We start from the raw sequence: 13,560 nt of genomic DNA on the forward strand, positions 1-13,560 counted from the left end.
ACGCGACCTACTTGAAAAGAATCTTCCTTAACAACGGGGAACGCTGCTTGAAAGGGTTCCTGCGATAAGCTCGGGGCCGTGGGAGTACTCTCTGCGCTCGGTGGGCGCGGAGGAAAAGAAAACCTGGAAATATAAAGGAGTTGAAAGGTAAGAAGGAGAGGAGTGGCGGAAAGGTAGGGAAGCAGGAGGAAAGTTCGGAACTATTCGATTACTCACGTAACGTAGCTACAGTAAGCAGTAGCAACGCACCCTCGTTCTGGCTTCTGCTTCAGATGTACCGTCTCCAGGAAAGAGGGAGGAGCCTCTTGTCCGCCATTCTGCAGGACTAGACTGTTACTCTCAGTTCGATGTGCCATTTTGGAAGAACTATACGTCAACTTGGGTTTAAAGCGATATGTTGACGAGATGTGACGCCAACGGTGCCAAACCGACCAAGTCCGCCGTCGATGCATAACAGCATCTGGGGCAAGAATAGCTGTCTACCTCACACCCCTATCCCTCGGAGGAGGAAGGGCCGTTGACTTCAATGGTACATTGCCTTCATGACAGAGTGGGGGCCTGAAGGAGTGGCCACAGTGCACATCTGGTGGCCGGTAGAAGGACCATTGACTTTCTGCTGGCCACCCCACCAGAAAAACTTGGAGCTTACCTGTAGGCCTAACAAGGCTGGCTTTGCACCCCTTTTGATAGTCATGGGGCAGTCCTCTCTTGCTCACTGTGACTAGATCTTCTTCACTGGACTTTATCATTCGTCGCATTCCATCTCTTGCAGTCCAACGAGCCGGGCAACCAAAGGTCGAATGTGTGTGAAGGGAAGGGGCGGATTAGAAATGACTAGGAATGATGCTTTATCAATGCAGGTCATGCCCTTGATAAAATATTCCCTCTGAAATGTTACTCTTGTGCTGGTAAACGTCCTGCATTGCACATTTCTCCCCTGACCTGCATCGTGCAGCCTTATGCCAACAATGATGCCAGTGCAGAGTAGGGTGGCCAACTTTACAAAATGTTTTTGCAGGACACTTTAAACGTAGTAGTGCATCAGAAGCGGCCTGGAAGGTCCACAGTTCCATACAGTGTCGTTTGTGTCATGATCTCTGCTTCCAAAAGGTCAGGGTTTTCCCAACTCCCTTGGAAGCAGATCCATAACCCAGGTTCCGAGTGCCAACCAGTCCCAATTGGGACCTTTTGGACCCAGTCCTGGCGCCAGTGGCACCAGGCTCATAAATATGCCCAGTCCCAGCGCTGGAAGCGCCGGGCTCATAATGCTTGGGTGGACTTACCTTCAGCAGACCATGCTGCTTACTTGCCTGCCAGTTGAGCCTCTGATCCTCTTCTGTTTGGAACTACTTTTCCTGTTGGGTGGGGCTGGAGCCACTCCCTATATTCAGAACACTGGAACTCTTCTGGAAGGCAGGAACTCTTTTCTTACCAGGAACTCTTTTCTTACTTAGGCGTGGCTGTGGAAGGAGACACCTAAGCACTACAGGAGGCTATTTAAACCACACCCGGTGGATGAATCTTGCTTTGTGTTATTCTGCAACCTCTGCAGCAGAACGCTCATCGTGTCTTCTGCATCCGGTCCTGGGCCTAAGGAAAAAGGCTTACCATCCTGAATCCAGTCTTCAGCAACACCTATAAAGACAAGAAAGAACAGGTTAGCATTCCAGCATCTGAAAGGCAAAGGCTTACCATCCTGAATCCAGTCTTCAGCAACACCTATAAAGACAAGAAAGAACAGGTTAGCATTCCGGCATCTGAAAGGCAAAAGCTTACCTACTCTTTGTGCGCTCCGGAGGTCTTCACACTGCATTCCGGCATCTGAAAGACAAAAGCTTACCAACTCTTCGCACGCTCCGGAGGCCTTCGGCGCTGCATCCCGCATCTGAAAGACAAAACAAGGTGCGTTTAAAGACATTGGGGAACTTTAATACTCACGTGCCATTACTCCTTTCCACATCTAATCCAGTGGGTATTCCGGCACCCTGCAGCCGCTCCGAACTCGTACCTGCAAAATAAAAAGACAGTTAGAGCGCATCGTGAAGCAGGCAACAAGCGCTTACTTACGTGCTTCCAGGCGCTTCTATTCATCACACGGGCTCCATCTTCAACTCACTTCAGCCCGTCATCCGCCATCGCCGGAACCCTGCAAAACAAGAGACATCATTACTAAAGACTTTAAAAGACATTTGAACGACTCGAAACTTACCGTTCGTGCAGTAAACGACGGACAGCAGTCCTCTGAAGTCAAGAGGCCTGCGCTACCTATCCAGTGAAGAAACTGGTTACAGCACCCTGCCCCGAGGCAGATGGAGAGCTCGGCATTCACTTACCTAAGGTGAGAGCGTTAACCTTTGGGGGTCTACAGGAGAGGAGAAGAGGAAAGAGATAGGGACACCCCAATAACCCCAGTTCATTAACCCCATATTTTCTATCTGCAGACATCTTACTCTACACATCTGGCATACAGTGCACAGAGGTCCAGCCCAAAGAGCCAACCGGGTGCTACACATCACCTTTGAAGATACGGTAGTCGCCCAGTCAAGACCGGCGCCTCTGCGAGAATCAGGTGAGCGTTACAGAACACAAAGCCTACCGCAAAACTCTCGCCCAGGCGCTATGGAAACCTCGGATACTGACCCCCTAGCCCGGTTACTTGGGGAACTAAGGGCAGAAGTGCATGCAGCTCGTCAGGAAACGAATGCTCTAAGAAGGGAACTAATTATTTCCAAGGAGAGAACAGACAATCTTGCTAGACAAGTGCTACAGTCACAAGCCGGACAGACCCCGTTACCCGCATCAGGGGCAAATCTTCCTTCAACATCCTCTATGAATCCAGTACAGATCAACCTACCTGGGAATGTACCTCTGGCTCCGCCCGAACGATTTTCTGGTGACCCAAAGAGGTTTGCAGTATTTATCAATCAGTGCCGGTTGCACTTCTTATGCCGGCCAGCAGCCTTTCCAACTGATCAAGCAAAAGTAGCTTTTGTACTTTCGTACCTTAGTGGCAATGCGGCAGACTGGTCGATCCCTCTAGTTAATCAAGATGATCCGGTTCTCCATGATTTTCAAGCCTTTCAGCTTAGTATGGAAAAACTGTTCGCAAGACATTCACAGGGGCAGGCCTTGGACAATGAGCTTCTTTCGTTGCGACAGGGTAATCAAGACCTTTTTGGCTTATATTGCATCTTTCAATAGACTAATAGTGGAAACTCAATGGCCTGAGGACAAAAGGATTACGCTGTTTTATAGAGGTCTACGTGGAGAGCTCAAAGACGTTTTAGCCCAAGTAGTGAATCCCCCACAAGACTGTTCGGATTATATAGACTTGGTTGTTCAAATAGATCACAGGCTGCAGAACAGGAAGGCCGATCGTTCCAAGTGTGATGCTCGAGTATTTACCAAACCGCCAACTCCTTCCAAAGGAGTAGACTCCGCGGAGCCCATGCAAATAGGGGGTCTGAAAGGTCTTCTAACACAAAGGGAGCGGGAAAGGAGGAAACAGTTGCAATTATGCCTATATTGCGGAAACTCAGGGCACTTTCTTCGAGACTGTCCGGTGAAACCTGCCAAGAAGGCAGTAGGAGCTGCAGTTACCAAAGTTACAAACTCTGAGCAGGGAAACGACCTCGCCCGACAAGAATAGAGGTCCTCTTGCCGAGCGTGAAAACCAGTTCCGTGACCTCGCATTTCGTGATACCTATGATCCTCATTAGCCCTGATAATCCGGATCGATTACATGCAATTGAAGCTTACGTCGACAGCGGTGCCATCGGCAATTATGTGGATCATGAAATGGTTTTGAGGATGATTCTAACTCTTTGTCCCAAGGCTGTAAAGGACGTCATTACTACGGTGGATGGTACGGAGATAGCCTCCGGCCCAGTAACGCATACCACTCAAGAGGTGACGCTAGTAAGTCAAGATGGACACCATGAGAAGATCGTGTTCGATGTGATCAAGGCCCCTCAGTTTCAGATTATTCTAGGAATACCTTGGTTAGAGAAACACAATCCTCTGATCGATTGGCGAGCAAGAACGGTCCAGTTTCCAGAATGTGTCTCTACTTGTCACCCTCCACCTGGTGTTGCACTGGCCGCAATTTCTTCAGAGACTCCCCAGTTACCTCCCGAATACCTAGAATACCAAGATGTTTTCCGGAAGGATCAGGCTAACTCTCTACCTCCTCATAGGTCTTATGACTGCCAGATAGACCGGATACCTGGATCTACTCCTCCTTGTAGTAGAATTTATGCCCTCACCGAGCCTGAGAACCTTCACCTTCGACAATACCTGGATCAATACCTGGCAAATGGGTTTATTCGTCCTTCCAAGTCCCCTGCTTCTTCAGCTTTGTTCTTCGTTCCAAAAAAGGAAGGAGACCTTAGAACTTGTATCGATTATCGCTCCCTGAACCAGATCACCGTTAAGAATAGATATCCGTTACCTTTGATCCCTGAACTCCTGGACCAAGTCAGAAAAGCATGCATATATACAAAGCTGGATCTTAGAGGAGCTTACCACTTGGTACGAGTAAAAGAGGGCGATGAATGGAAGACGGCCTTCCGCACCAAGTATGGGCTATTTGAATATCAGGTCATGCCCTTCGGACTTTGCAATGCCCCGGCCGCCTTTCAATATTTTATGAACGATGTCCTCAGAGAGCTCATAGATGTATGTGTTGTTGTTTACATTGACGACATCCTCGTTTATTCTTCATCGGAATCTGAACATCGGAAACACGTGAAAATGGTCCTCGAAAGATTGCGTCAACACAAACTTTTCGCTAAGTTGGAAAAATGTGTTTTCAACATGACTGAAGTTGAATTCTTGGGATTCATATTATCACCTGGCGGAGTGCGTATGGATTCAAAGAAGGTCGATGCAGTTCTCAAATGGCCATCACCATCCTCCGTAAAAGGTGTGCAAAGCATGTTAGGCTTCGCTAACTTTTACCGCAGGTTTATCCCCGAATTCTCTCGAATAGTCCAGCCCATCACTGCCTTGTTAAAGAAAAACAAACGTTTTGAATGGTCTACCGAGGCGGAACAAGCTTTCCAGGATTTGAAGACTAAATTTATCTCTGCACCAATCTTAAAACACCCTCGCCCCGAACTCCCCTACATCGTGGAAACTGATGCTTCAAGCCTTGCCATGGGGGCAGTTCTATCACAAAAGGACCCGGTAACCAATCAGTTGCATCCCGTGGCATTTTGGTCCCGCAAATTCTCGCCTCCTGAAATCAATTACACGATTACTGACAAGGAACTTCTGGCTATCAAGTCTGCCTTTAAGGCTTGGCGGCATTATCTGCTGGGGGCCCGACACACCGTTACTGTGATTACGGATCACCGAAACCTGCAATATTTGAAGACCGCAAAAGCCCAATCCTCTAGACAACTCCGTTGGGCATTATTCTTTGCCGAGTTTGACTTCATAATTACCTATCGACCTGGTACAAAGAACGGTAAAGCCGATGCCCTTTCTCGGATGGGAGTGGAAGAACACTTGGTCAACCCTAAACCTGTACCAATCATTCCCGAACAAAGAATTCTGGGTGTAATCGCCACAGAATCCATAGAGGAAGTTAAGGATAAAGCCAGGCAACTTGTAACTCCAGCAGACATACAGAATTGGCATCTGCAGGGAAAGGACTTTGCAGTAAAGGACAACTTATTGTATTTCCAAGAACGATTATACCTACCCAGCACAGATTTACAGAAAAAAGTAATCTCTTGTTATCACGACTCTTTAATGGAAGGTCATCCCGGTATAGCCAAGACCTCAGAAAAGATCAAGCGCTACTTCTGGTGGCCGTCTTGGAAAAAAGATATCAGAGACTTCATAATGTCCTGTGGAGTATGCGCCCAAAACAAGAGTCAAAAGGAAAGACCAGCAGGCCTCTTACGCCCTATTGACATCCCACCTCGCCCTTGGCATACGCTTTCTATGGACTTCATCACCGATCTACCTCCATGCTCCGGATACAATACGATTCTAGTAATCATGGACTTATTCTCCAAGATGGCGCATTTCATTCCGCTCAAAGGCTTGCCAACAGCAGCAACTCTGGCCCGAGAATTTCTCGAAAACATCGTCCGACTGCACGGTTTTCCTTCGGTTCTAATTTCGGATCGAGGTAGTCAATTTATTTCTCATTTTTGGCGAAGTTGCTGTCGGTCGGCTCAAATTGATGTGAGACTATCGACCAGTCACCACCCTCAGACCGACGGACAAACCGAGAGGACCAATCAAACTCTGGAACAGTATTTACGCTGCATGCTGCAACAAACTGAAAAAACTTGGAAAGATATCCTTTGGATAGCCGAGTATGCCTACAATAACTCTGTCCATTCGGGAACTGGGAAAACCCCGTTTTTTCTTTTGTACGGCAGTCACCCTCGAACCTCGGAGTTGGATCCCCTCCAAGATCTTGAAACACCAGCAGTAGACTACCTGCATTCTACAATCACCCAAGCCTTTAAGGAAGCTGTTTCTCACCTTCAAAGGGCTAAAGAACAATACAAGAAAGGAGCAGATCAACATCGGAAGGAAGCCCCTCACTATCAAGTAGGGGATCAAGTCTGGTTATCCACCAAATATCTATCTCTAAAAGGGCCACGCACATTCAACCCAAGATACCTTGGTCCCTATTCCATCACTACCATAGTAAACCCAGTAGCGGTCAAGTTGGACTTGCCCCCGCACATGAAGATACATCCGGTCTTCCACGTCTCTCTATTAAAACCCGTGCAACCTCAAACCCGACTAACCAAATCTCCAAAACCTATCCTAGTGGATGGAGAACTCGAGTTTGAAGTCAAAAGCATTCTGGACTCCAAGATCTCCAAATCTAAACTATTCTACCTAATTGACTGGAAAGGCTACGGCCCCCAGGAGAGATCCTGGGAACCTGCTGAATATGTCCACGCTCCTCGCCTAATCAAAAGATTTCACCGAACATTTCCTGACAAGCCAAAACCCCCGGAGAAGCCCGGTTTGGGAGGGGCCTTGAGGGGGGGTACTGTCATGATCTCTGCTTCCAAAAGGTCAGGGTTTTCCCAACTCCCTTGGAAGCAGATCCATAACCCAGGTTCCGAGTGCCAACCAGTCCCAATTGGGACCTTTTGGACCCAGTCCTGGCGCCAGTGGCACCAGGCTCATAAATATGCCCAGTCCCAGCGCTGGAAGCGCCGGGCTCATAATGCTTGGGTGGACTTACCTTCAGCAGACCATGCTGCTTACTTGCCTGCCAGTTGAGCCTCTGATCCTCTTCTGTTTGGAACTACTTTTCCTGTTGGGTGGGGCTGGAGCCACTCCCTAGATTCAGAACACTGGAACTCTTCTGGAAGGCAGGAACTCTTTTCTTACCAGGAACTCTTTTCTTACTTAGGCGTGGCTGACGAAGGATACACCTAAGCACTACAGGAGGCTATTTAAACCACACCCGGTGGATGAATCTTGCTTTGTGTTATTCTGCAACCTCTGCAGCAGAACGCTCATCGTGTCTTCTGCATCCGGTCCTGGGCCTAAGGAAAAAGGCTTACCATCCTGAATCCAGTCTTCAGCAACACCTATAAAGACAAGAAAGAACAGGTTAGCATTCCAGCATCTGAAAGGCAAAGGCTTACCATCCTGAATCCAGTCTTCAGCAACACCTATAAAGACAAGAAAGAACAGGTTAGCATTCCGGCATCTGAAAGACAAAAGCTTACCAACTCTTCGCACGCTCCGGAGGCCTTCGGCGCTGCATCCCGCATCTGAAAGACAAAACAAGGTGCGTTTAAAGACATTGGGGAACTTTAATACTCACGTGCCATTACTCCTTTCCACATCTAATCCAGTGGGTATTCCGGCACCCTGCAGCCGCTCCGAACTCGTACCTGCAAAATAAAAAGACAGTTAGAGCGCATCGTGAAGCAGGCAACAAGCGCTTACTTACGTGCTTCCAGGCGCTTCTATTCATCACACGGGCTCCATCTTCAACTCACTTCAGCCCGTCATCCGCCATCGCCGGAACCCTGCAAAACAAGAGACATCATTACTAAAGACTTTAAAAGACATTTGAACAACTCGAAACTTACCGTTCGTGCAGTAAACGACGGACAGCAGTCCTCTGAAGTCAAGAGGCCTGCGCTACCTATCCAGTGAAGAAACTGGTTACAGCACCCTGCCCCGAGGCAGATGGAGAGCTCGGCATTCACTTACCTAAGGTGAGAGCGTTAACCTTTGGGGGTCTACAGGAGAGGAGAAGAGGAAAGAGATAGGGACACCCCAATAACCCCAGTTCATTAACCCCATATTTTCTATCTGCAGACATCTTACTCTACACATCAGGCATACAGTGCACAGAGGTCCAGCCCAAAGAGCCAACCGGGTGCTACACATCACCTTTGAAGATACGGTAGTCGCCCAGTCAAGACCGGCGCCTCTGCGAGAATCAGGTGAGCGTTACAGTTTGCACCCCCTCAAATCCACTTTTTCAGTAAATTAGTGGCAGATTGCATTTCAACACAAACACAGCACCAAGAAAACTGCAGGACCATTATAGATGGAGGACACTCATCAGGGAAGGAATTGGCCCAGAACAAGACGGACTGTGCTCTGGCAAAAATGGTCTTGCCGGAGCGCCGTTCCATGTAGATCCGAGGCCTATTCATATTGCATGCCCAAAAGGAATGAACCTTTGAATTATTACTACAGACATGTTCGAGAAATTGGTGGTCATTCTTGTGTTCCCAAAATGCACTTTGTTTTTATGCATAGCAGCCACCCACCTATATTTGAGGCACTCACACTATTCAACACCTAGCTCTGCCCCTCTGTCGCACCTACACCATTGATAATCTGCCACCCCACCTACTGCCCATCCCATCCCTCCTGCATAGAGGGGTCGGGGAGTTCCCCCAGTAAATTTGGTCAATTTTCAGCACTGACACTCATCTGTTAGAGCTCTGTCCAGGCCCTGTTGGGCAAAATATATGCAAACATCCTAATTTGCACATGCATTGACACCAACATAAGTGACTTGACAGAAAGGGCACTGCAAGAAGCAGCATTAGTATTTGATTCATAGAGGGAGGCACTAGAGGAAGTGGCTTTAGAATAGGTTGCCATGAGTAAACCAAGTGGCGAATAACTTTGTGATGTGAAATACATGACTGACAGTATTATTATATATGAAGCAACTCTATAGTCATTAAACTACGAGTGAGGATTATTTGTATAATACTTTATAATAATATAATAACGTAGGCAATTAAATTAATCACTTACAGGGTAAACACATTGAGATCAAGTTATTTGGCCAGGATCACATACTTTGGTTAGGTGGTAAAAACAGGATGTGGGCAATTTAAGCAGTTGACCACATATCTTTCCAGGTTTAGTTAATAGAAAGATTTATTAAGGCTTTGATTGATTGATTGATTGATTGATTGTTTATTTATATAGCGCCTATACACAAAGTGTTTCAAAGCGCTTCAAGGAGGGAGGGAACATAGAAATATACAGTTGCATTCAATAAAAGTCCTTGAAACAATACAGAATGTGAAAAATAACTATCGTAATAGGCCTGTCGACATTTCGGATAGTGCAAGTGCATAGAACAAATAAGGCAAAGAGGGAAGGGAAAGAAGGAGAACAAAACGAGCAGTAACATTACTATGCCTGACGACAATTGATGTAGTGCAAGAGGTGTAAACAGGAGGAGGGGGGATATGAGTGGGGAGAAGGAGATGAACAGACACGCTACAGTACACATTTGCCAGCTGCAAATTAATAGAGCAGGGGGTGAGGGGAGGAAGGAGGAGACAAGGAGGGAGGAGGAGGCAGACAAGCTGCTATCAGAAGTCACGGGAACAAATGATAAGAGTAAGTGCTAAGAGAAGAGGGAGAAAGAAAGAGGGGTGAGGAGTAGGAAAGTGGCATATAAGGGGGTAGTGGAGGGGGAGGGGCAGAAGGCACTTTCAAGGGGGGCAGGTGGGTACACAGACCTAACGGGGGGCAAGGGGGCAGACTGACACTCACGAGGGGGCAAGGGGCAGACAGACACTCACAGGGGCATTAGGGTGGGTGGGAGGTACACTGACTCACATGGGGGGCATTGGGTGGGTGGGGGCTACACTGACTAACGAGAAGGGCATTGGGGTGGGTGGGGGGTACACTGACTCGCACGGGGGGCATTGGGGTGGGTGGTGGGTACACGGACTCACACGGGGGGCATTGGGGTGGGTGGAGGGTACACTGACTCACACGGGGGGCTTTGGGGTGGGTGGGGGGTACACTGACTCACACAGAGGGCATTGGGGTGACACTGACTCACGTGAAGCGGTGTTGCGGTGTACCGTGGTGGACAGGGGTAGACAGGGACCTTAGCATCGGGCCTTGGGATGAGGGCTGGCCAAGCCTGTCGGCCTCCTCATTGGCCATGATGTAGACGGCCATGGCCAATCCTGGGCCCCATGCATACCAGCCCCAGCACTCTGGTGCCTGAACAAAGGGCACAGCCATCTTGGCATGGCAAAGTCAGCAAGGATAATATGTGCGCACTTGCACAAACAATAATGGAAAACGAAGCGATTTTAGGCTCAGGTACAACATTTGGACAAAGGAGGATGATGCACATGTCCACGCAAATAATGTGTCCTTCAAAATCCATTTTGTTCGTGCAACGTGCGCCGCTCACTGTAACCCAGGGGGGCAAGCCAGGCAAGAGTGGAAGTGCAATCAGTGCACTAGGAGGCCGTCCGATGCAAGGAGAGGTGGCAGTTGCAGCCGCTCTGGCGGTCGCAGCAGGAAAAGAAAGGAAAGAGGCAAAGTGAGCACTTTGCATGGGGCCAGGATCGGGCCTTGGGAGGAGGGCCGGCCAAGCCTGCCGGCCTCCTCATTGGCCATGATGTAGGCGGCCATGGCCAATCCTGGGCCCCATGCATACCAGCCCCAGCACTCTGGTGCCTGAACAAAGGGCACTGCCGTCTTGGCATGGCAAAGTCAGCAAGGATAATATGTGCACACTTGCACAAACAATAATGGAAACGAAGCGATTTTGGGCTCAGGTACAACATTTGGACAAAAGAGGATGATGAACATGTCCACGCAAATAATGTACCTTCAAAATCCATTTTGTTCGAGCAACGTGCGCTGCTCACTGTAACCCAGGGGGGCAAGCCAGGCAAGAGTGGAAGTGCAATCAGTGCACTAGGAGGCCGTCCGATGCAAGGAGAAGTGGCAGCTGCAGCCACTCCGGCGGTCGCAGCAGAAAAAAAGAAAGGAAAAGAAATGTCTGAAAAAGAATGCACATAACATAATAAACTAATATGTCATAATAATCTAAACTTACATTAAATAGATTGTCAAAGACAGAGAATGGACACAAAGAGTATGACTTTAACTTTATTATCCCCAACCCTGCATGGCACCATGCAAAGTAACGTGACACAACACAATCTCACTTTGGTTTTAAAACTCGTCTTATTTCACACAGCATGCTTCAAGCATCATGGTAATATTAAAAAAACTAAAAAGATGCTGGGGACAGATATCCCTAATGAGAAGATTATTGTACTGATATACGATGGTATGGGCCAGCGAGTCTTCTGTTTAATATGACGTGTTTCGGGCTGACATGCCCTTCATCAGGTAAAGAATATCTGTAATTCTATTTTTCTCTGCTGTAAATAGAAATAATACTGTGTGAGTGGAAATATTAATTCGAAAAAAGCCATTTTAATCACCTTTGGGCATCAATAACTGACCTGGAAGTTCACAGAGTGTCAGGAATAAGAAATTAAATTTCAGTGTCAATCGTGACTGGTCTGATACACCTTTCACTGTGTCTGGTGCTGCTAGTGGTTTATATTGGTGGCCAAGCATGGGACCAGTCGCTAGAGTGTAGCACTGGGTCCCACGCTTTGACCACGTTAAGAATAGAAGATGTCTGACATGTGTGATTCTATGAGCATATGCACTTCCCCTCTATGGCAGAAATTGTGTTTCTGGCGCCAAATGCATCATTTGCATGTCCTGTGGGACAAAAGTGAATTTCAGACAACAGATTGATGGTTTGCAAGTGCTGTAAACGATCGGATGACTCTGGCCACGTAGCGGCTTGCCAGATCTCACAATGAAATTTCTGTCAAAGCAGTCCTTCGACTGCATGGGAATTAATAAATGAAATGAAAAACACTTACTGAAAGTGATCAGTAGAAGTGGAACATGCAGGCTCTGGCGGTTCTGATCCTGCAGGCTTTTTTTGCGTTCAGAGAAAGCATAGGTTGTTATGGAAACCTGTGCGCATGCATGTGTCTGTATTATTGGTACCTTTGACTGGCGTGGCTGGAAATACAGATCACCATGTTGGAAAGGTTTAGCTCCTGTAGATAATGAATATGTGTAAGTTTGTGTGATCCAAACTGATGTGGAGCGCATGTGTATACCTAAATAGACAAGGCTGAGTAGGTCAAAATGGCAAACCAGTGTGCCTGGCTCGATGTTTGGAGCTGCTGATCGATGTTTTTCTATATGTGTGCTTGCACACATGTGTACAATTTTGGCGCTATTGATCTGATCTTAACTGGAGGGAGATAAGGTATCAAAATTAGAAGGTTAGATGAGAAACAGTGTGCTGGTGCTAGATAAACGCAAACAGGTGTTATGAATATGGCAAGCTGGACAATGATTATGAATAAGGGAGAATTGTCAAAGATTAGTTTGGATGGTTATAGATAACAGCTTGGGTCACAATCAACATTCATCCCTCGAGGGGACATGGAATCGAGTCGATCAATCCAATGGATCTCCCTCTGGAGCAATACTCTGGTTACATTTCCTCCCCTTCTGGGTGGGCATACATGTTCCAAGTGTAGAGGAGCAGCCAAGTGCCCCTGCAGGAAGTGCCACCCTCTTCACATCTATATGCTGGAAGCCAGAAATCGAGCTATCCTTGACACCAGCGTTTATGACTATTCTGCGGAGAATCTTTGAGAAAAGGTATCCATTAAGAAGACCCTATCAGATGTGTCCCCGAAGAGATGACAATCTCATGGAGGAGATCCCCGAAAGAATATGAAAATGAGAGAAAGAGAAGCTGGTGATGTCACAACAGATGAGAGTGGCACACTAAGAAGACTGGCTGAAGAAGAGAGTGTATGAACCTTATAGAAACTAATGACGAAGTGAAGAATCAAGTAAACATTCATATGCGAGATAAAGATTGCACATATGAAGAGCCATTCAATGACTGTACAGTTGCAGTAATGCAAGTAACTAAGTGATCATAGAAGCTAGCTATACCTAGTGAATAGACGGCAGGCTGAGCCGCCATTATATAAAAGCTGGACATCGGTGTCGCAACTTTAGTAAGTTCAAACCCATGAAGAGAAAGGCTGAAGCTGTGTTGCAGCAAAGAAGTAGCTGGGACCGTGGAAGAATCAAGAAGGGCTGTCTGGCCTGGTGTCAAGGCTGGAGAAGCCAAGAACTGGTTATCTATTCTTGAAGGCAGTAATTGTGAGAAGCTGAATCATCCCTTGTCAAGTTGCAAAGAAAGAACACGATGAG

The sequence above is a fragment of the Ambystoma mexicanum genome, chromosome 10 (assembly GCF_040938575.1).
Source record: "Ambystoma mexicanum isolate Mex_15411 chromosome 10, UKY_AmexF1_1, whole genome shotgun sequence".
Classification (NCBI taxonomy): domain Eukaryota; kingdom Metazoa; phylum Chordata; class Amphibia; order Caudata; family Ambystomatidae; genus Ambystoma; species Ambystoma mexicanum.